This window comes from Schistocerca gregaria, chromosome 7 (assembly GCF_023897955.1).
Source record: "Schistocerca gregaria isolate iqSchGreg1 chromosome 7, iqSchGreg1.2, whole genome shotgun sequence".
Lineage (NCBI taxonomy): Eukaryota > Metazoa > Arthropoda > Insecta > Orthoptera > Acrididae > Schistocerca > Schistocerca gregaria.
Genome location: NC_064926.1, coordinates 208,197,441 through 208,219,894, shown reverse-complemented (window position 1 = coordinate 208,219,894; position 22,454 = coordinate 208,197,441). Strand labels below are relative to the sequence as shown.

General features: G+C 43.6%; 1 protein-coding gene across 4 annotated transcripts in view; it reads left to right on the top strand.

Moving 5' to 3' along the window:
* Positions 1 to 414: 414 nt before the first annotated feature.
* Positions 415 to 22,454, top strand: part of LOC126281335 (outer dense fiber protein 3) — a 110,997-nt gene continuing 88,957 nt past the window's right edge. For all 4 annotated transcript variants that reach the window (XM_049980215.1, XM_049980213.1, XM_049980214.1 and 1 more), the window contains exon 1: positions 415 to 499. The gene's annotated coding sequence lies outside the window, so the exon portion shown is untranslated. The remainder of the gene's footprint in view (positions 500 to 22,454) is intronic.

Below are 22,454 nucleotides of genomic sequence, written 5' to 3'. Positions count from 1 at the left end.
GAATGAATACCCAGGCAATGCCGGGTTTGTCAGCTGATAAGTGCGCAATATATATTAAGAACTGTTTTGAAGAATATGATGTTGATGTCGAGAAATAAATGGTTTCCTTTAAAAAAATCCCGTTAGTTTTTGAAAACGCCTCGTGTGTGGTATTGAACGCGTATTGGAAGAAAGCTGGATTCTATATTTAATGACACAGCTGCCGATGGGCCTTTAAACTTCCTCTCGAAGAATAGCAAATAATTTAGAGAAGTTTGCGACTTGCGCCACATTGGAAACAACGAAACCGAGCGCCACGCGGTTTCCCACCCAGAAGGTATGTACTCGCAAGCTGTTCCTTTGGCCGGCGCGGCGCTGCATACTGTATAAAGCCGGCGCAGCGCCGCACCGGGTGACGTCACACGACGGCCGGTATTTGTGGCGGCGGGCGCGCAGAGAGCCGTCAGTCGACGTTCAGCCACCGCGGGAGAACCAGCGCAGCAGCAACCCAGCGCACCAGGTCAGTAGCCTCTCCTCTCATCTACGGCCGCTCGTTAACTGCCCAGTTTCCATCAGATCTACTGTATTCGGTTGATTTTAATTTCTCTTCAATCGGTTCGATAATCAGTGCAACATGCCAACTCCTCTCTACGAAAGATTTATTATTTCTAACGATGGCGTGTAAATTGTGATACCACTGTGGTCCAGGTCGCGATAGGCCTCTGAACTGTTACATGTCATAGAAGGATGTAAAAACACTTAACATGACACATTATCTATGTGCTCCGCAAGAAGTGAAAAATCCAGTACATAAATTGACAGACAGCAATTTTCAAAGCACTTCATCGTCATTCCTGCGATACATAAAGTTTGATATTGCATATTCAAGAAGGGCAAGAAACAGTGTTAAATACAGTTTGAAATCTGATGATCTACCAGCGCAGATTGTTCAAGAAATTACCGTCAACTAGACATAAAAATTACGAAATGAAGTAATCTGTTTTGTGATGTTTGTCATGAAACGAGAGTCAGTGGCGCACAGTTTCGTATATCAACAACAAAAATGTTCAAATTTGTGTGAAGTCTTATGGGACTTAACTGCTAAGGTCATCAGTCCCTAAGCTTTCACACTACTTAACCTAAATTATCCTGAGGACAAACACACACACCCATGCCCGAGGGAGGACTCGAACCTCCGCCGGGATCAGCCTCACAGTCCATGACTACAGCGCCTTAGACCGCTCGGCTAATCCCGCGCGGCATATCAAAAACCTTACGCATTGTGCGACGGCGTGAAGACAAGTATCACTGTTGATAGTGATCAGCCACGGGGTGGAGCGTCAGCCAATAACTACTTCAGCCAACGGAAGAAGATAAGTCATTGAATTCAATTTCAGGAGAATACAGAGCTGAAACAAAGGCCCCGAAATCCAGCGGGAGGCGAACATTTTCATTGTTCAAAATGTCCTGCAAGATGTTGTAAACTTATTCACGAGTGACTTGCACTTACTCCACTGTCGTCTCGATTTTTATACGCCGGTTTTCGAACACTAAGGTCCCCATTTCCCTTGCACTTCCTGGTGCTTAACAGAGAGATGGTTCGCCGTTTCGTTCTCCGTCAGTAATACTTCTCTGACCACAGTGCAGGAGTCTGCGACACGAACACTGTGTCATACCACGGTACAGTGTTGCCGTAAAAGGATATGATTGTATGGCATTATTGGCTGCCAGGTGCAAGAATCTCTGTTTGACATCATTATGGCTACTTATGCATCTTTGTGATGAATATGAGATAAAATGATTAGGACAACAGGAACACTCCTTCCCGGAGTAAAGAAAATCTCCGACCTAGCCGGTCATGGATTGTTGCAGCGTTGATTTCCCATCAAAAGCAAAAAACGAATTACCGCAAAATACTTCCTTGTACCAATGGGCTGCAACGTCTTGTATTGGCTACGCTATCGGCGTGTTGCGGTAATGTGGGGTGGATTTCATTGTGTACAAGGAATGCAGACAGATACCTGCAAACCAACAAAAAATTATATACATAACTTCATGCTAACAAAAACTTATTTAGTAAAAAATTTTCAAAGTAAATAAACTTTTAATACCTAGACTGCAAGTTTCCCATTACAATTACAATATGATAACTAGTTTCAGTTGCTATCTACAACCATCTTCAGATCGTTCAGGACGTAACAAAGCGGTGAATATACATTGAAGAACATCATTAGCTGTAGCCACGCAATGACATACATTTGTAAATTTCAAGGCAATTATAGTACGTAGTTTATAAACATCATCGTGAGCAAGCCAGATTTTAGACCGTAATCTCGCAGGATGACGCTAATAAAGGAAAACTACCAGTGGCATAAAGTTGCATCACAAGCACATTTCTGCAGTAGTATAGCTGGTATTGTAGAGAGAACAGTATATGCAACCGTTTCAAAAATTGTGAGCTATTCCGTAGTCCGGGTTGTAAAGGACGAACCTGGATTGCGTATGAAGTAGTCATCTTTACGAAATGTGCACAGGTTGAAGAATAAAAGGAAACTGCCACATGCCCATCAGCCTGACAAGGCACATCAAATCTAACCTCAAGATCACTATTATGACCTCCCCTCCTACAAATCAAACTCATCAAGGTCATTGCTACTCTATGACAATGTGGCGTAACGTTTTGGATTACGAACGAAGTGCAAAAGTTATGTTTCTCTTTGTATAAAAGTAGCTGCAAGCCGTCCAACGAACTCCCTCAGCCGGCCGGTGTGGCCGAGCAGTTCTAGGCGCTATAGTCTGGAACCGCGCGACCGCTACTGTCGCAGGTTCGAATCCTGCTTCGGGCATGGATGTGTGTGATGTCCTTAGGTTAGTTAGGTTTAAGTAGTTCTAAGTTCTAGGGGACTGATAACCTCAGAAGTTAAGTCCCATAGTGCTCAGAGCCATTTGAACCCCCTCCCACAGTTGCAGATGACATGATGTATGCAGAGAAATACGGGAACAGGAAAACACAGAAAATATGCCTCAAACAGCGACAACAATCTTAAAACAATGCTGTGACGTATACTAAATAAGAATTACAGAACCGACTGATAAAGGCTACATTTGTCGCTGAAACTAGTTTGGGAAATAAATAAACAAAAAAATAACAGAAGTGTTTTTCACCAGGGCAGACCCACAATTCCCATATTGTTGTCTATGACAATGTATCTGTTATGCATATCGTCTGTTACCTGTCCATTGTGTGTAGTGAGCAAGGTGTGAACAATGAGATGAAACCGATGCAGCGTGTAGCGAAGTTGTAAATAAGGAAGGACGATTAGTATTGTGTGTCCCATTGAGGAGAAGTTCGTTTAAGACGAAGTTCAAAGTTGAAAGGATGGGGGAGGAAACCGAGCGCGTCCTTTCACGATACGCCTTAATCGATTCAAGAAAATCCTGGAAAACTTAGATCTGGATGTTGGACGAACATTTCGCTTCTGCCAAATGAGAGTCCATTACCTTAACCGATGAACTATCGAGCTGGGTATTTATACAAAAGTAAGGTATAAATTAAAATTTCCTTCACTGGAAGATGGATCCTCTAAGCTGGATGTGTGATTAAGGAAATTTTAGAAATTTGTGTTAAATGCCTATGGGAGAAAACTGCTGAGGTCATTAGTTCCTAGGCTTACACACTTCTTAATCTAACTTACGCTAAGGAAAACATACGCACCCATGCCCGAGGGAGGACTCGAACCTCCGATAGGGGGAGCCGCGCGAACCGTGGCAAGGCGCCCTAGACCACGCGGATTGTGATTAAGGACGTTTTCATATTTATCATTAACAATTATCAAGTTTTTCGCTCGAAAACTAATCGAACATAATATTTCGAGAATCAACAATTCTGCCCTTTTGTAGTGAATGCTCTCCACTGATTTCCTGAGCAGCGTTTACAAAGCTACTGTATATGTATTGGAATGGAATAATTACTTTTCCCCCTTTGACCGCCACAGGCAGGCTAAAGTAATTGTTTTCTGTACTGGAGAGTCAGATCAGTACCCTCTGGGTTAGATTCAGTCTTCGTACTTCAAGCTGAAAAAAAAATCAAAAAATAACTACGACAGCACCGAGAGGTCTATTTCGACGCCAATCAGAATAGATCTACATCTACATTCATAATATACATCTAAATTTATACACCTCAAGCCATTGTACGCTGAATGGCAGAGAGTACCATGTACCACCAGTAGTCATTTCCTTTCTTGTCCCACTTGAGAACGGAAGAGGGAAAACCGGCTGTCTGGAAGCCTCCGTACCAGCCCTAACTTCTGGCACCTTATCTTCGTGGTCCCTACCCGGCAGTACAAGACAGCCAACATGCGCGCTCTATAACTTTTACAAGGAGGAAATCCAAAATTGTGCAGTTCAGAGAATATGTAAAAGTACCGTGCGAGTAATAATAATGTCTGGGAAGTAGCTCAGAACGGACCGGAGATCTTCAAAGCTGCTTAATCATATACACCAAGGCCATGCTTCTGGTGAATGACTTTCTGGAAGTTTCTCTGAGTTCACATTGATTATTTATTAAACTCTGAGGAATGTTGAAGACAGTATGTATGATAAACACTCATATGTTTCCTTACAACACCATTAAAATAGCTTTACACAAGTAAACTATTGTGTTTCGACAACCTCCAGAGTGATGTTCCACATTCCACGTTCCATTTTAACATACTCTTGCATGATCACATTGATGCATAGGCATCCCAACTGAAGAGATTTACTCTTAAAAATAGCGCAATACTACTATAAACATAGTATTGAAAGTTATTGATATAATGGAACTGGTTCGCTAGTAATCGTTATTCGTAGCAATCAGGCAAATACTAGTACGTAGTCAGCAATAGACCATCGAAGTTTGCAGTCCAGTTTTCACTCAAACACTTTATCTCCCAACAATAATTTTTTGCACTGAGAATCCGAAGGGAATATGTCGGTGCATTGTGAAAACCACTCAATGTCGGAATCTGAATCTTATGTGAAAACGAGCAAAGTAAAATCCGCATAGAACCCGAGAAAACAAGTGATACATTTGCACCAGTTACAATCTAAATTCTCTTGTCACTGCTTTTCAACTATTTCACTATTAGTTTTTCCGTTGGGTTTCAAAAATCTTTTCACCTTTCCCATCACTCTTCTCACAGTCTTTTTAGTGTCTCGTACACTATCATTATACCGAAAATAAAAACTTTTTGGAATCATGATAAATGGATTTTACAAGCACCCTAAATAATTGACAAAACGATTAAAGTTTTCATGATATATGTGATTCTCTTGATACATATTGCAAGTTTTGAAGGCTGAATGTTGGCCTGGATTTAAGAGCTACCGGTGCAAGATAAATTTAGTTCAGAGTATTTCAGATCAATTTCACTGTGACTTTTTGCTTCTGCAGGTTATTATTACTAATTTCAATTTTCCGATATCGTGAATGTAACACATTCATAAGATCTTAATGAAAATTGACTTTCTGCCCTTATTGCATTTTAATTCAGTTTCAGATTCTGCCTTCAAGTTCGTTGAACGATATATTCGAAATCTCGTGAGGCTGCATCCACTTGGAGACATATGGAACACATTTGGTGACGAAAAGCTGGAAATAAAGCAACGACATTTGAATGAACATTTAAAATATGGCACTAACATTGAACAGAGTACAAGCCAGGGACTGATGCTTAAGCGCTGAGTGTTTCTTTATAATTTAAGGGAAACAGCCAGTCGAAATTGAACTATTTACTTTGTATTTCACGTTGAAAATGTTACGCACTTCGAAAAAAGTGTCACAGTAAACTGAAAAATTAAAAGTTGTTGAAGGAGTCCATTTGTTCTCAAAGAGATATGCAGGAAATATTTTTCAGCGAATGTTATCGGTTTCTTCAGATATTTTATGTAAGTGGATTTTTGCGTATGTGTTCGCTGATTGACTGCTCTGATGTTTGCTTCTAAACACATTCGTATCTAGCCGTAATAATAAACCCAGACTATCCCGTCTGATGTACAGACACAAAATGAAATTCACCGACGATACGTGTACTCAGTGAACAAATATAGTTCGACAGTCACAACTGTTCTTCCAGTTTCGGTAATATGTTGCTTCAAGATGGAAAATATTTCCCTAATGAAATGTGACGTTATCGGTTACCTTCAGTGATCAGGTCCTCAGACATTACTTGGAAGTTTTCAGTTTTTAAACTATGGATCTCTGGCCAAATGACTCTGATAGGTTAAACGTACTCCTTTAACCGTCTTTGATATTATTGTGATTTACCGTACATTGAGTATCCATTGGACTATTAGACATTAATAATACAAGGTGGTCCGAATTTCTGATCTCATGCAACCACATACAGACTATGTAATTACCATATACATCTTTACAACCTTATTTTTAGTGCAATATATGAGCTACAGGCGTGTTATTCACAGGATAAATTTGGCAACCTCACACTGTAATCCCAAAAGGCAGCGCCTACAGTTGGTATCATTGCGTAGTGTAAAATGAAAACATGGGTGTTACTGAAAGCGGGTATTCGTTAAAAAAGTAATCAGTCATTAGCAGTAAACTCCTCACCAATGACAGTAAGTAGATTACGAATGCATGTGAATATTTACATTTTCCGCAGTTAAATGAAGTGTATAACATGGCTGAATTTTGTCATTGTAGCTGCCTGGCAACTAATACCTGCAAAATTCATACCAGTAGTCCATTTACAATCTCAGGTTAGTATATTTTATTAAAGAAGTCTCGGTTTACGTTATTTTTGAAAGGAAATATGAGAGTCAGGAAATGGCTTTACATCCAAATGTATCTTGAATACCGTCTTTAATTAGTAGATGCGGTTGTTTGCGTAGAGCAAAACCGTCATCTATATAGAAGGTGTACTATATTCTAGAATGGTGACACTAAAGCAGAATCCACGTCGTCTATACGGGGAGTACCCTTAGATTAACCGAGATACTTGAATATTTGTTTTCACCTCCTATGGTGCATTTCTCGGGAAACAGTCAGCTTATCGTATCGACATCGAATTTCAAATGTAACCACACTGTGAATTAAGATTGTAATTGTATTTCTTCAACTGGGAAGATCGTCAGTAAACGATATAGTTTATTTTTATTCCAAGGGTCTTAATTATAAATAAAGTAATCATCAAGGTCATATTCTCCAGTATTAAATGGTTAGCAGTTTCGTGATATTCTGCAAAATATTATTATTCTTCAGCTCGCGGGGGGGGGGGGGGGGGGGGGCTGGTACGTGACTGAATAAGTAAAATTTTGCAGAATTATGAGGGTATGAGGGTAGTGTTTCCTATTTAACATTGTTGCCATGATTTTTCAAGGACTGACGGAATATTCAGGTAATGTCATCTTCTCCAGTTTTAATTTTACGAGGGCGTGCTCTAATGAAATGCCTCCGAATTTTTTATGTGACAGCTCTTAAAGATATTTTAATAAAAAATTGTTGACATCCTTCTTATTTGCAGCCCTCTGGCGTTATAGGGCTCCGAATTTTAGCGTGAAACGTGACGCGATGTCGTGTAACAATGTCTGTGCATGAGAAAAAGCGAGTTGTAATCGAGTTTCGAATTCGAACAGTTAGTCCACACATTGACCACTCTCTCCTTCAGCATGATAACGTTACAATGCCAGATCGTATGCGACCGCTGCAACATCTTCAATAATTCGACACCTTGGGTTCACTGTCACCGATCATCCTCCAAGCAATCCAGACATGGCTCGACCCAATTTTCATCTGCTCCCAAAACTTAAAGAACATCTTCGACGACGTCACTTTGATAGTGATAGGCGGTGAAGGCAGATATGAGGTTGTGGATCCTTCAACACAGTCAAACATTCTAGTGATTGTATCAACAAACCGGTTTCTCGTTGGGAGAAGTAGGTTCGTTCGGAGGGTAACTATATGAGAAATTAATATGTAGACAGGAAGAATAACGATGTAGAATATTAATAATGTTTTTTTATTTAGAGAGCTGTAAGAGTTTTGACATAAAAAGTTCCTAGGCATTACTTTTCTGTACTCCCTTGTTTGTTTTATAGTTGTTATGGAATTCAAATTTTAGACATCCCATATACATCATGTTTGTAAAGCATACTTCCTTCATTGACTGAAATCACACATATCGTGCAGATAACGAAATAAATGATTTCGTGATATGCTCGTTGTATACAATCACTGCAATAATAATTTTATACAGCTTCCGTCTTGCCCGAATGCGGCTCTAGATGAAGACGTCTCAGCAGATTCTGTGTCGGGGGCATTAGGTTGAAAGAATGATGAAGAATTGAAGACTTTACCACCGAACGAGGTGACGTGGTAGTTAACGGCCTGGTCTCGCGTTCAGGATGAGCAGGGCTCAAATCTTGTCCCGGGAATTCAGATTTAGATTTTACGTGGTTTCCCTCAATTGTGAGCGAATGCTGAGAGGCTATTTATGAAAACAACACAGCTAATTTTTCTCTTCGTCCTTGTCCAGTCTGAGCTTGTGGTCTGTCTCTATTGACCTTGTCATCGTCTGGATGCTAAACTTTGCTGCTCTCCCCCCCCCCCCCTCCTCTTTTAAGAGGTGTCATATTTGAGCTGTCGATAACGAGAGAGAAGAGAATGGATTAAATCGGGTGCTGGCTCTCGAATCAGAACCAGGGTCCTGTCAATTTATACGTTCGCAACGGCACACTCTGCGGTACCGCATGCTGTCACTTCGTAATACACAGCTGAGAGTTTTGGAACTTAACCCAGAACAATTATGTAAAATCTAGTGGTCAATGACTATTTGCCACTGTCTCTCGTTCCATTATCGGCTATACTACGATGATAATTACTTCCACCACTGGTATTCGAAGCGGATGACTCCAGATCGAGCGCCGCTGCAGTAAAGTTGGATCGTGAGCACGGCTATGGAGGTGGCTGCAGCTCCGTTCACAGTCCCCGCGCTGAAGATGGGCAAGTGCGAAGATCCAGTCGCGTCGCCGTTCCGACCGGGTAACGGGTCCGCCAAGAGACCGCTGGCGAGAGCTGGTTAGCAGCGGCGGGTGCCTGACCTCCAAATGACGTCACCGCCGTCCGCCACGGATGCTGGCGGCAGACAACCATCGGGAACGCGAGGATGCCTTGCAGCAACAATTCTTTCGTCAGAGGCACACGGAAATAGTCACCGACCGCTTTGTTTGCTTTAGCCTTTGAAAAATGGTTCAAATGCTTTAAGCACTATGGGTGCTGAGGTCAGCAGTCCCCTAGACTTGGAACTACCTAAACCTAACCAACCTAAGGACATCACACACATCCATGCCCGAGGCACAATTCGAACCTGCGACCGTAGCAGGCGCGTGGTTCCGGGCTGAAGCGCCTAGAACCGCTCGGCCACAGCGGCTGGCTAGCCTTTGAACCATCACCATCTGGCACGATAAGTTCTTCCTTTATTAATTAGGACCCGTGAAATCCTGAAAGACTTCGGATCAAAGGAGTAAAGACAAGTTCGTGTAATCATCTGTCGTATTGACAATAAAGATCCCATTAGAGTCCGTTACAATGTTGGTTACAGACATATTTCAAAAGCAATGAATGCCATTATATTATTATTCATATTTGTTTCCTAGCTACGTCTTTCGACTCTGGCGTTAATCTACATGTATCGAAAAGGTAATCTGAATCCATAGTTGCTATGCATCCCAAAAAATATTTTATACTCTTTTTGCCTGTATAAATCCAAAAAATGGCTCTAAGCACTATGGGTCTTAACATCTGACGTCATCAGTTCCCTAGACTGAGAACTACTTAAACCTCACTAACCTAAGGACAACACACACATCCTTGCCCGTGGCGGGATTCGAACCTGCGACCGTAGCAGCAGCGCGGTTCCGGACTGAAGCGCCTGGAACCGCTCGGCCATTGCAGCCGGCTAAGTTTTATGACTAAAGATACGCAGCAGTGGCTCGAATCTCGTCAATAATAAACATATATGATAACAGTACAGCAAGATTTATTAGCATGTTGCGAAAAATATATACAACCTTCAGATCAAGTTAAGAAACGTGTAATGCAGGCAAACAGCTTACCGAATGTTTGTGAAGCTCGTTTGTATAAGAAGTGAAGAGAGAACCGAAAAAGAATTTCAGAATGGGAGTGAAAGTTTAAGGCGAATAGGTATCAATGATAACGTTAACAGCTGAAGATAAGAGCGATGGGGGAAGAAATGCCAAATAGAACAGTCAGCCTGTTTAGCACAAAATTTACGAAATAAATGGTTCAAATGCTCTAAGCACTATGGGAATTAACATCTGAGGTCATCAGTCCCCTAGACTTAGAACTACTTAAACCTAACTAACCTAAGGACATCACACACATCCATGCCCGAGGCAGGATTCTAACCTGCGACCGTTGCGGTCGCGCGGTTCCAGACTGAAGCGCCTACAACCGCTCGGTCATACCGGCCGGCTAAAATTTATTACTAAAGAGTTGCAAAGTAGTAGATAGGTGAATAAACCCAAAATGGAGAAGATACATACATAAATTGATGGTTACTGATCGCTTCAGGTCTGCTCCACTGTACTGCAGCAGTTTAGCTTCTCCCATACAAGAATATCATGAGCGATCCTGAACTTCCATCGAGCCGATTGGAGAGAAATCGCCTACATTTCAAAAACACACGCTGGCGTCTAGCTCAACTACTCATGGGCGACAACTTCAATCTCAATGGCACAGCGTCGAAACTTTGCAATGAAAACGCCTCCTCCAATTTACGTAACTTAATAGATCCATTAGAAATGGCCAGTCGTTTTGAACTCCCTCGCCATGTATGGAGAATCTTAAAACAGACTCACACATAAAACGGTATTTGTGTAGAAAACTTAAACAAGTGGGGAAAATTTCAAACATCATACTGCGACTGTGAAGCTAGAACCAACCCACCTTTCAGCGTTACTAAATGGCTATCCCGCAACGCTGTACCACTTGCTTCCAGTGGCAACATAAATACGATTCTCAATATATCGTTGATTATTGACCGACTTTAAAAATTTTAATTTCTGTCGTCGTCTACTTATTAAGAGGTATAATATTCTGTTAAAAGTTTAAAACTATAAGAGAAGTATTACAGTTAGAAACTGAGGTTTGTCTAAGCGTAACTGCGTGCGCCCAAATACCCTGACAATATCGCCGGATACCAGTGAATGTACCTGCAAAATTATATGATTGTACGACACACAGTTCAGGAGATTTGACGTTATAAACATTCTGACGCGTGAAAAACTTCTCTTTGTTTAAAATGGAGCATAAATTATTCAAACTATATTCATCCAGCGATCCACAATAAGAGCACTTAGCGACTTGGGAACAAATTTTAAACACAGTTTCAAATCTTTCCTAAACTTTTTCTCGGTTACATGCTTAATAATAAAATAATTAAACGTTTGAAGCTGTTTTATACATGGGAATTCGATTCTTCTAAGAAACAGGGGCTTACTGACCTAAAAAAAGGGCCTCCCTCCGAGTAGACCGTTCGCCTGGTGCAAGTCTTTCGATTTGACGCCACTTCGGCGACTTGGGTGTCGATGAGGATGAGATGATGACGATTAGGACAACACAACACCTAGTCCCTAAGCGGAGAAAATCTCCGACCCAGCCGAGAATCGATTGACAGTATGTCACGCTGACCACTCAGCTACCGGGGACGGATCTTACTGACATGAACTGAGAACATACCCTGGTGATACAATAAAGTTCTTCGTTCCAACACCCAAGGGTCTTGACAGAATAGCTGAAAGTAATTTTAGCATACAAAATGCTCATTATAAAAGATGTTTTTATATATTGTAATACCGTGTGCGCCATACGCTAGATATAATAAAATAAATAGGTCCTTCTCCAAAGGCACTGTCCTATTTCTTGCCCCCTCCTCACTCGACTGAGCTTGTATTCCATCTTGAAAGAACTCGACGAAACGTTAAACTCCATTCTATCTTGTTCTCCAAGTATAGGACTATCACGCATATGAAATAAAAAATAAAACGTCACGAAATCGTGTATTCTTTTTAGGCTCGTTTTTGAAAGATATTCAATAAAGTCCGTAACATGATGTGCTGGCAGCTAACTTCCTTTAAGAGTAAATTCTGGGCCTTTCTGTGTTAAGAGCTAACTGCACAAGGAGTTTTCTAGCAGTACGGCGCTCGCTCGCTTACACGGAAGCGGTGGAGAATTACGCGACGGCGCGGCAGGCCCGCTATTGACTGAGCGCAGGCAGTCACGAAAGCGCAGCCCACAGCCCAACACAGGGAAAGGGTTGCGCTGGAAACGTTCTTTCTCCATCGTGGCGCGGCTAATTCAGGCACGGGCCGCAGTCTTCCCCGAGCCCAAGTATCGGTCACCTCAGTAAATAGGCGAACAGGGTATATAATCCAGAAATAACCGTGACTGTCTCTTGAGGCCTCCAAACCTATGGAAGGGATTGTTGTTGTTGGGCACAACGAGATGTGGGATTTGGAGGCGATTATAACGCGGATACAGCCTCTAAGAATACCTGTTTGCAGAACTATCCTACTTCGGTGTTGTGCTCTCATCTCACTGATGGAGTTGAAATTCATGAATGATTTGGAAGAAAAAAAGTCGGCAGTAAATACGGTGACAAGTGTCATGAGATACCTCTTAATATCGCGTTGGACATCCTTTTGTCCGGCGTAGTGTAGCAATTGGCCGTGGCGTGGACTTAACGACTCGACCGGATGATAATATAAAATTAACTGTTGGTGAGGCGGGTGCCAGGTTGAAAAAAAAAAAATTGTTCAAATGGTTCTGAGCACTATGGGACTCAACTGCTGCGGTAATCAGTCCCCTAGAACTTAGAACTACTTAAACCTAACTAACCTAAGGACATCACACACAACCATGCTCGAGGCAGGATTCGAACTTGCGACCGTAGCAGTCGCACGGTTCCGGACTGCGCGCCTAGAACCGCGAGACCACCGCGGCCGGCGTGCCAGGTTGAGATTCATCGGGAGAGTCCTTAGAAAATGTAGTCCATCAACAAAGGAGGTGGCTTACAAAACACTCGTTCGACCTATACTTGAGTATTGCTCATCAGTGTGGGATCCGTACCAGGTCGGCTTGACAGAGGAGATAGAGAAGATCCAAAGAAGAGCGGCGCGTTTCGTCACAGGGTTATCTGTTAAGCGTGATACCTTTACAGAGATGTTTAGCAAACTCAAGTGGCAGACTCTGCAAGAGACGCGCTCTGCATCGCGGTGTAGCTTTCTGTCCAGGTTTCGAGAGGGTGCGTTTCTGGATGAGGTATCGAATATATTGCTTCCCCTACTTATACCTACCGAGGAGATCACAAACGTAAAATTAGAGAGATTCATGCGAGCACGGAGGCTTTCCGGCAGTCGTTCTTCCCGCGAACCATACGCGACTCAAACAGGAAAGGGAGGTAATGACAGTGGCACGTAAAGTGCCCTCCGCCCTCCGGCTTGCGGAGTATAAATGTAGACGTAGATGGTAGCCCCCTGTGGAAATATTGAGCCATGCGCCTCTATAGCCATCCATAATTGCGAAAATGTCGTCAGTGCAGGATTTTGAGAACAAACTGACCTCTCGATTATGTCCTACAAATGTCCAAGGGATTTATGGCGAGCATTCCAATTGTCCAGGATGTTCCTCAAACCACTAGTGAACAATTGTGGCCCGGAGACATGGCGCATTGTCATCCATAAAAACCCATCGTTGTTTGGAAACATGATGTCCATGAATGGCTACCAGTGGTCAATGATCGCTTCATTTGGACCAGAGGACTCAGTCCATTGCATGTAAACACAGCCCACACCATTATGAAGCCACCACCGTCGTGCAGACTGCCTTGTTGACAATTTGGGTCCATAGATTCGTGGAAGCTGCACCACACTCGAGCCCTACCATCAGATGTTACCAGCTGATGGTTCAAAACATTCAAATGGCTCTAAGCACTATGGGAGTTAACATCTGAGGTCATCAGTCCCCTAGACTTAGAAATACTTAAACCTAACTAAGCTAAGGACATCACACACATCCATGCCCTAAGCAGGATTCGAACCTGCGACCGTAGCAGCCGCGTAGTTCCGGACAGAAGCGCTTAGAACCGCTCGGCCACAGAGTCCAGCCTGTTACCAGCTGAAATGTGGACTCGTTCCACCAGGGTATATGACCGACATGGTCACGACACCAGGATGGGCGCTGCAGGCTATGTAGTGCTGTTAGCAAAGGCACTCGCATCCGTCGTCTGCTGCCATAGCTCATTAACGCCAAATTTCGCTGAACTGTCCTAACGGACATGTTCATCGTATGTCCCATGTTGATTTCTGCTGTTATTTCACTCAGTATTGCTTGTCTGTTAGCGTTGACAACTCTACGCAAAGGCCACTGGTCGTTGAGTGAATGCCGTCAGCTATTGCGATGTCCGTGGTGGGAGGTAATGCGTGAAATGTGGTATTCTCAGCACACTCTGAACCTCGGAACATTGAATTCCCTAACGATTTCCGAAATGAAATGTCCCTTGCACCTAGCTCGAACTACCGTTCCGCGTCCAAAGTCTGTTAATTCCCCTCGTGCAGCCATAATCACGTCGAACACCTTTTCACATGAATCACCTGAGTACAAATGATAGCTCTACTAATGCACTGCCCTTTTATTCCTTGTGTACGCGATGCTACCGCCATCTGTATACGTGCACATCGTTATCCCATGACTTTTGTCACCTCAAGTGTATACAGCTCAATAATAGACCATGGTGAACGTAGTTATGAAACGATATGATAGACACTGGGTTCATAATAGGACATTTCCTTGTGATCCAAAGATGCATCCTTAGGAAAGAGAGGACACAACAGTTTGAAAGGAAACTCTATCAGTACACCACATTTGAAAATCATGTGATTTATTTGCTAAGGGCAGCCTTCAGTGTTCTTGAGGATCTGTCATCAGTCTGATCTGACAACATGACTGATGCGAAAGTTCTAAATCTGCATATTGAATAAGATCTTCTACATAAGCCACTTGCGCGACTGCGGGGGAGAGGGGGGGGGGGGGGGGGGGGGACAGAGGTAGATTGTTATATGTAATAGCGACTGCATCAACCACTTTTTATCAATTAATCAGTCATGGCTATATGTAGCTCTATCTTTGCCTCTCTTTTATAATTAATTTTTCTTTTCTTTTACTAAGTATTCTCTTTTCCATTTGAGGAGTTTCTTTGGCGGTTCAGTGTATTATCCTTGTTGGTGGGTAACAGACAAACAGAGTGTGCACCATAATGGAAAGGGCCGTACATGTCGTTGCTTCAGGATGGGGACAGAAACACTGACAAACTTCAGTCCGACAAGCCCAAGATCTTGCAAAATGAAGACGACAAATAGATGCAGTATAACATGCAACGCCGCGGGACAATCGCTGAAAAAAATTTGAACGTGAGCAGAAAGCGTAAATTGTCATACAGGTAGTTGTTGAGTCCTAAATTCTCCATTACCAGGCTGTTATAATAAATGCATCTCTAGTTGGAACAACCGTGCGGAGCTCTCCTAAAAGTTCGATCTGACATCATCCTCCACGAAATTGATGCTAGCACTCATTTGCGGTCGCGAAAGTCCACTGTAACTCTCGTTCCAAAATCATGTACAAACAATGACAACGCTATATGTAACCTCCTCTGGAAACTTGAGAAGGTCTTCCACAAGAAGCCCCACGCCTTTCTTACGAAACGCATGTTTTCTGTTGAAGATTTGTGTGAGTGCAGTTAACACCAAAGACGAGAAAGGATAAATGCTTATCATCTACGGCGATTGTAAGTTAGCAGGACAGTAAGTGTAATGTTGTCATCTTGTTTACAGTACGGCTACAAATTGTGCGGCACTGTAGTACTTTTAAACGACGTTTAGCATTTCTACCGTCTCTTTGTTGGTCTTCATTGCGCTTAGAGAAAGCTTCCATTGAAGGCTATTGACTGTATGACCAATGTGCATTTTCTCTTGGTGTTTTATTTGTTTTGTGTCAACTCAAGCAAGTGGACGAGTCTGTATTATCGCGAAATAGGAGAGACAGTGTCCCGATATGATAAGCAAGTTTGGATGGCAACAATTAAAACAAAGGAGTTTTTCGTTGTGGCGAGATTTTTTAATGAAACTTCAGTCATCAACTTTCTCCTCTTAATTTTATCGTCTCAAATTGCTTAGGGAGAAATGGTCATCACAATAAAATAATAAGACATCAGAGCTCGTACAGAAAGATTTAAGTGTTCATTTTTCTCATAGGCTGTTAGAGTGGAATGGCAGAGAAACAGTCTGAAGGTGGTTCGAAGAACCTCCTATCAGGCTCTTAAGTGTGAAATGTAGAGTAGCAATGTAGATGCAGATGTAGATGTAGTTACGTGAGCCCAGATGCTTTCTCTGTTTGCTAGTACAGGAGGGTGATAGTCAATTTTGTGTAACGTTTTTAATAACGTCGTGTTTATTGAATGGTAAACTGTGATAAATTTCTGAACAGATTATGAGAGGAAGTGGATTATAGAATTAAAAAAATGTATGGTGCTGTTTAAAAGAGACATACTGTTGTTCATATCCCTTAGGACAAAGTTACAAGAAAGGCAGTTATGCTCGTTAATGTTCTTCTGGCAGCTAAACAACACTTTCTTGATACACTTTTTTGGGCTATTCTTAATGTACTAGCTTTCAACAACATAAGTGTTTTCAATTATACAGGGTGAACATAAAGTCTTTCCCTGATTACAAAATTTTTTTTAAGGACATGCGCTAGATAGAGCTATGTAGATTGTTGCAAATGTAAGCTTAACTCGTGAAGTTTTTGTGGATAAACTTCTATTCTTTACGTGGCACGACATTTACAGGAATTTCAAACACAAGTAGAGTTTCAACACGATAGTGCACCGTCACACTAGGGTCATTTTGTTCGCAAGTTCTTGGATGAAACCTTCACGTGCAGAGGGATCGGCAAAGACGGTCCACGTTCATGGCCACCACGTTCACAAGACTTAACCCACTTAATTTCTGTAGAGTTACGTTAAGGTTAAAGTGTTCAGTTTACCAGTTCTTGATGTGCAAACTCTTACGGTACCAATACAAGATGCCGTCGACGGGCGAAGACGAAAGACATGTGGGATGTATTGGTAAAAAGTTTGAATTAAGCTACCATATGAAACAAATCCTTAGAAATGAATTTTATTGTTTAACTAATGTACGGAAAGTCGCGGTTGAAAATTACAGTTTATTTAGAAAGAAAGGAGACGACTCACAGAAAGGCAGATGCGCTGCGACGTCTGTAGGCACGCCGGCCGCGGTGGCCGAGCGGTTCTAGGTACTTCAGTCCGGAACCGCGCGACTGCTACGGTCGCAGATACGCATCCTGCCTCGGGCATGGATGTGTGTGATGTCCTTAGGTTAGTTAGGTTTAAGTAGTTCTAAGTTCTAGGGGACTGATGACCTCAGATGTTAAGTCCCATAGTGCTCAGAGCCATTTGAACCATCTATAGGCACACAAACAAGAGCAACGGAGCTTGCCTAGCTTTCGGCATGCACTTCCTTTTCCTAGCTGTAGTAAACACACTCACTCACTCACTCACTCACATGCACTCGCCTGTCTCCCTACATTGTGCTCAGTCGACTGCTCCTTTATTCCTAAATGATTCGTAGTTCTATTGTTGAAAGCTAGCAGAACATGTTAATACGACGTTTGCTAAGATGAACGAAGCAGGTGGTCGGAAATGCCTGCAGTAACAGCTAGCGTCTGCCAGTAGCCGACGAATAAGGCATATGTGGGTCGCGAGACGATCCACATTCCAGGCGGGTGTTACAACGCTACGTGCTCGGGAAACCCGAAGAGACCAGCCCGTCGTCTTCCAGTTGATCGAGGCGCGGCCCTGGCCTTCGCAGTGGACGACTTGGTACATACGCAGCTATTACTCAGCTACCGTAAACGCTTAAAAACGCCCACTGACAAAAGAATCTGAAAACTTAGCACACTACGTAAGTTACCGAACACTGACATAATGTCTATTGGAGATTGTAGCCATGTGCTTAATATAATTAGCACTTAATTTTTATCGCAGTTGCTGTATCACCAATGCTATTGTTATTGTGATAAATGGCAGATGGCTGTACAAATAAGAAAAATATAGATTAATGCCTATGAGTATGAAAAATAATCGTTAATGTTCTAATTCAGTATTAGTGGTGTACTGTTTGAGAGTGTCACGCCGATTAAATATTTAGACATAACTTTGCAATGCGACATGGAGTGCAACGAACATATAAGGTTGGTTGTAGGGAAAGCGAATGGGCGACTTCGGGTTTTTGGAAGAATCCTACAAAAGTGTGGCTCATGTATAAAAGATAGCGCGTACAGGTTACTTGAGCGACACATTTTTGAGTACTGCTAGAGCGTTTGGAGTCTCCACCAGGCCCGATTAAAGTTAGACGTTGAAGAAATTCAAGGGTGTGCTACTAGATTTGATTTTCGCTAAATGCTATTGGGAAGGTTTCGAGAACAGGCAAATGCGACAGACTGCAGAACGACCCTACTCCCGCCAACAGTTACCTCAGTTAAGGACTCCGAAGACAACATAAGAGAAATAAGGGCTCGTAAGGAAATATGTAGATGGTCATTTTTCCCTCGCTCCATTTCCGAGAGGAACAGGAAAGGGAATGACTACCTGTAGTAAAAGCGCCCTTCGCCATGCACCGTATGGAGGCTCGCGGAGTATTGATGTAGACGTGCAGTAGAAAATCTTGTATATCTGTTGTTGAGTTAATGGCTTCTGTGTTTCTCTCTTTCTCCATTCTATATTTGGAAGTAGTTCTTCCAAATTTCGCCACTAACTACATACAAAAATCGACAACTAGATAATACTGCGCGTGTTTTACATATTGCACAGTAAAGTCAACATAATAAAGCAGAATCTCACACATCGAAAACATTGCGTAAAAATGGCATAGTACAGAGAAATACGCACTTGAAAATGGAAATCATTTCCCGAAACGCGTCGTGTAAATTATGAGTAAATGAAAATCGTGACTGGTAGCAGAAAAGTTATTTATAAACATGCCATTAACATTTTTAGTGCCATTCCCTTATTATATTTTGCCTTCTACCCTGAAAAGACTGCCATGCTCGTAATATTTCGAGCACAGCTTCTTACTGAGGACCGCTTAGTCCGTAATGTAATGTCAAGTACGATTCTGTCCCGAAATACACTCCTGGAAATGGAAAAAAGAACACATTGACACCGGTGTGTCAGAACCACCATACTTCCTCCGGACACTGCGTGAGGGCTGTACAAGCAATGATCACACGCACGGCACAGCGGACACACCAGGAACCGCAGTGTTGGCCGTCGAATGGCGCTAGCTGCGCAGCATTTGTGCACCGCCGCCGTCAGTGTCAGCCAGTTTGCCGTGGCATACGGAGCTCCATCGCAGTCTTTAACACTGGTAGCACGCCGCGACAGCGTGGACGTGAACCGTATGTGCAGTTGACGGACTTTGAGCGAGGGCGTATAGTGGGCATGCGGGAGGCCGGGTGGACGTACCGCCGAATTGCTCAACACGTGGGGCGTGAGGTCTCCACAGTACATTGATGTTGTCGCCAGTGGTCGGCGGAAGGTGCACGTGCCAGTCGACCTGGGACCGGACCGCAGCGACGCACGGATGTACGCCAAGACCGTAGGATCCTACGCAGTGCCGTAGGGGACCGCACCGCCACTTCCCAGCAAATTAGGGACACTGTTGCTCCTGGGGTATCGGCGAGGACCATTCGCAACCGTCTCCATGAAGCTGGGTTACGGTCCCGCACACCGTTAGGCCGTCTTCCGCTCACGCCCCAACATCGTGCAGCCCGCCTCCAGTGGTGTCGCGACAGGCGTGAATGGAGGGACGAATGGAGACGTGTCGTCTTCAGCGATGAGAGTCGCTTCTGCCTTGGTGCCAATGATGGTCGTATGCGTGTTTGGCGCCGTGCAGGTGAGCGCCACAATCAGGACTGCATACGACCGAGGCACACAGGGCCAACACCTGGCATCATGGTGTGGGGAGCGATCTCCTACACTGGCCGTACACCTCTGGTGATCGTCGAGGGGACACTGAATAGTGCACGGTACATCCAAACTGTCATCGAACCCATCGTTCTACCATTCCTAGACCGGCAAGGGAACTTGCAGTTCCAACAGGACAATGCACGTCCGCATGTATCCCGTGCCACCCAACGTGCTCTAGAAGGTGTAAGTCAACTACCCTGGCCAAAAAGATCTCCGGATCTGTCCCCCATTGAGCATGTTTGGGACTGGATGAAGCGTCGTCTCACGCGGTCTGCACGTCCAGCACGAACGCTGGTCCAACTGAGGCGCCAGGTGGAAATGGCATGGCAAGCCGTTCTACAGGACTACATCCAGCATCTCTACGATCGTCTCCATGGGAGAATAGCAGCCTGCATTGCTGCGAAAGGTGGATATACACTGTACTAGTGCCGACATTGTGCATGGTCTGTTGCCTGTGTCTATGTGCCTGTGGTTCTGTCAGTGTGATCATGTGATGTATCTGACCCCAGGAATGTGTCAATAAAGTTTCCCCTTCCTGGGACAATGAATTCACGGTGTTCTTATTTCAATTTCCATGAGTGTATTAGGGGCTGAGCACTATGGGACTTAGCTGCTGAGGTCATCAGTCCCCTAGAACTTAGAACTACTTAAACCTAACTAACCTAAGGACATCACACACATCCATGCCCGAGGCAGGATTCGAACCTGTGACCGTAGCGGTCGCGCACTTGCAGACTGTAGCGCCTAGAACCGCTCGGCCACCCCGGCCGGCCCCGGTCCTTGTCGATCACCAGTCTTCTACATTCCTTTCTCGACTTCGCTAGCCAGTTCCGTACTCCTAACTGTTCAGAACCGTCTCGACATCATACTACCATTGCAGTCTCACTCTCACCATTTTGCGGCTATCCTCTGGCTTCGCAGTTAGCACCTTCTTTGGCACTTGCTGTTCTTCCATTCTCCGCGCATGTTGCAACCACTGCAACATACGTGCCTTTGCTTCTACGGTGATTGGTGGATTCTTAAGAAGTTCACACAGTTCTACAATAGTCCTAATTCTCTAAGCACCATTTTCATGTACTGCCCCATATATCTTGGGCAGTACTTTGCGTTCTCGTGAATTCATGGCGTTTCTGACCTGTCCGCGTTTCGGACCTATCCATAACAAATGGTTTTGTAACTTTTTGTAAATTGTCGTCTTCAGCTGTCTTGAAATGTTGGAGGATCCAACATGTTAAGGAAGCTTTAATAGCACCTGTTACTTCAGCTATACTTGCCCTTACCTCTGTTGGTACCATATCATCTTCGTAACATTCTTCTGAAATTCTTAAACTGATTTACTCTTTCAAACCCTTCAGTCTGCCTAACGCCTCTGCATCTTGTTTTGTTTCTCGTTTGATCATACTTTTTTTTGTTTATGACCAACCCAAGTACAGTCACTTCACGTTCCAAAACTACGTAGGTTTCCAGGAAATATTTTGTCTTTCTCCCAAGCATGGCTACGTCATATTCTCAGTGGTCTTGCTGGAAATAGTATCACCTGTTTAGCATGGTAGTTTTCGCATGGCAGCTTTTAGCGCCGTAATTACACCACTGACCTTTAAAACTGCTACACCACGAAGACGATATGCTGCAGACGCAAGATTTAACCGACAGGAAGACAATGCTGTGATATGCAAATGATTAGCTTTTCAGAGCATTCACACAAGGTTGGCGCCGGTGGCGACACCTACAACGTTCTGACATGAGGAAAGTTTCCAAAAGACTTCTCATACACAAACAGCAGCTGAAGGGCGTTGCCTGGTGAAACGTTGTTGTGATGCCTCGTGTAAGGAGGAGAAATGCGTACAATCACGGTTCCGACTTTGATAAAGGTCGGATTGTAGCCTATGGCGATTGCAGTTTATCGTATCGCGACACTGCTGCTCGCGTTGGTCGAGATCCAGTGACTGTTAGCCGAATATGGAATCGGTGAGTTCAGGAGGGTAATACGGGATGCCGTGCTGGATCCCAATGGCCTCGTATAACTAGCAGTCGAAATGACAGGCATCTTATCCGCATGGCTGTAACGGATCGTGCAGCCCCCGTCTCGATCCCAGAGTCAACAGATGGGGACGTTTGCAAGACAGCAACCATCTGCACGGACAGTTCGATGACGTTTGCAGCAGCATGGGCTATCAGCTCGGAGACCATGGCTGCGATTACCCTTGACGCTGCATCACAGACAGGAGCACCTCCCATGGCGTACTCAACGACCATCTGGGAGCACGAATGCAAAACGTCATTTTTTCTGATGAATCCAGGTGCTGTTTACAGCATCATGATGATCGCATCCGTGTTTGGCGACATCGCGGT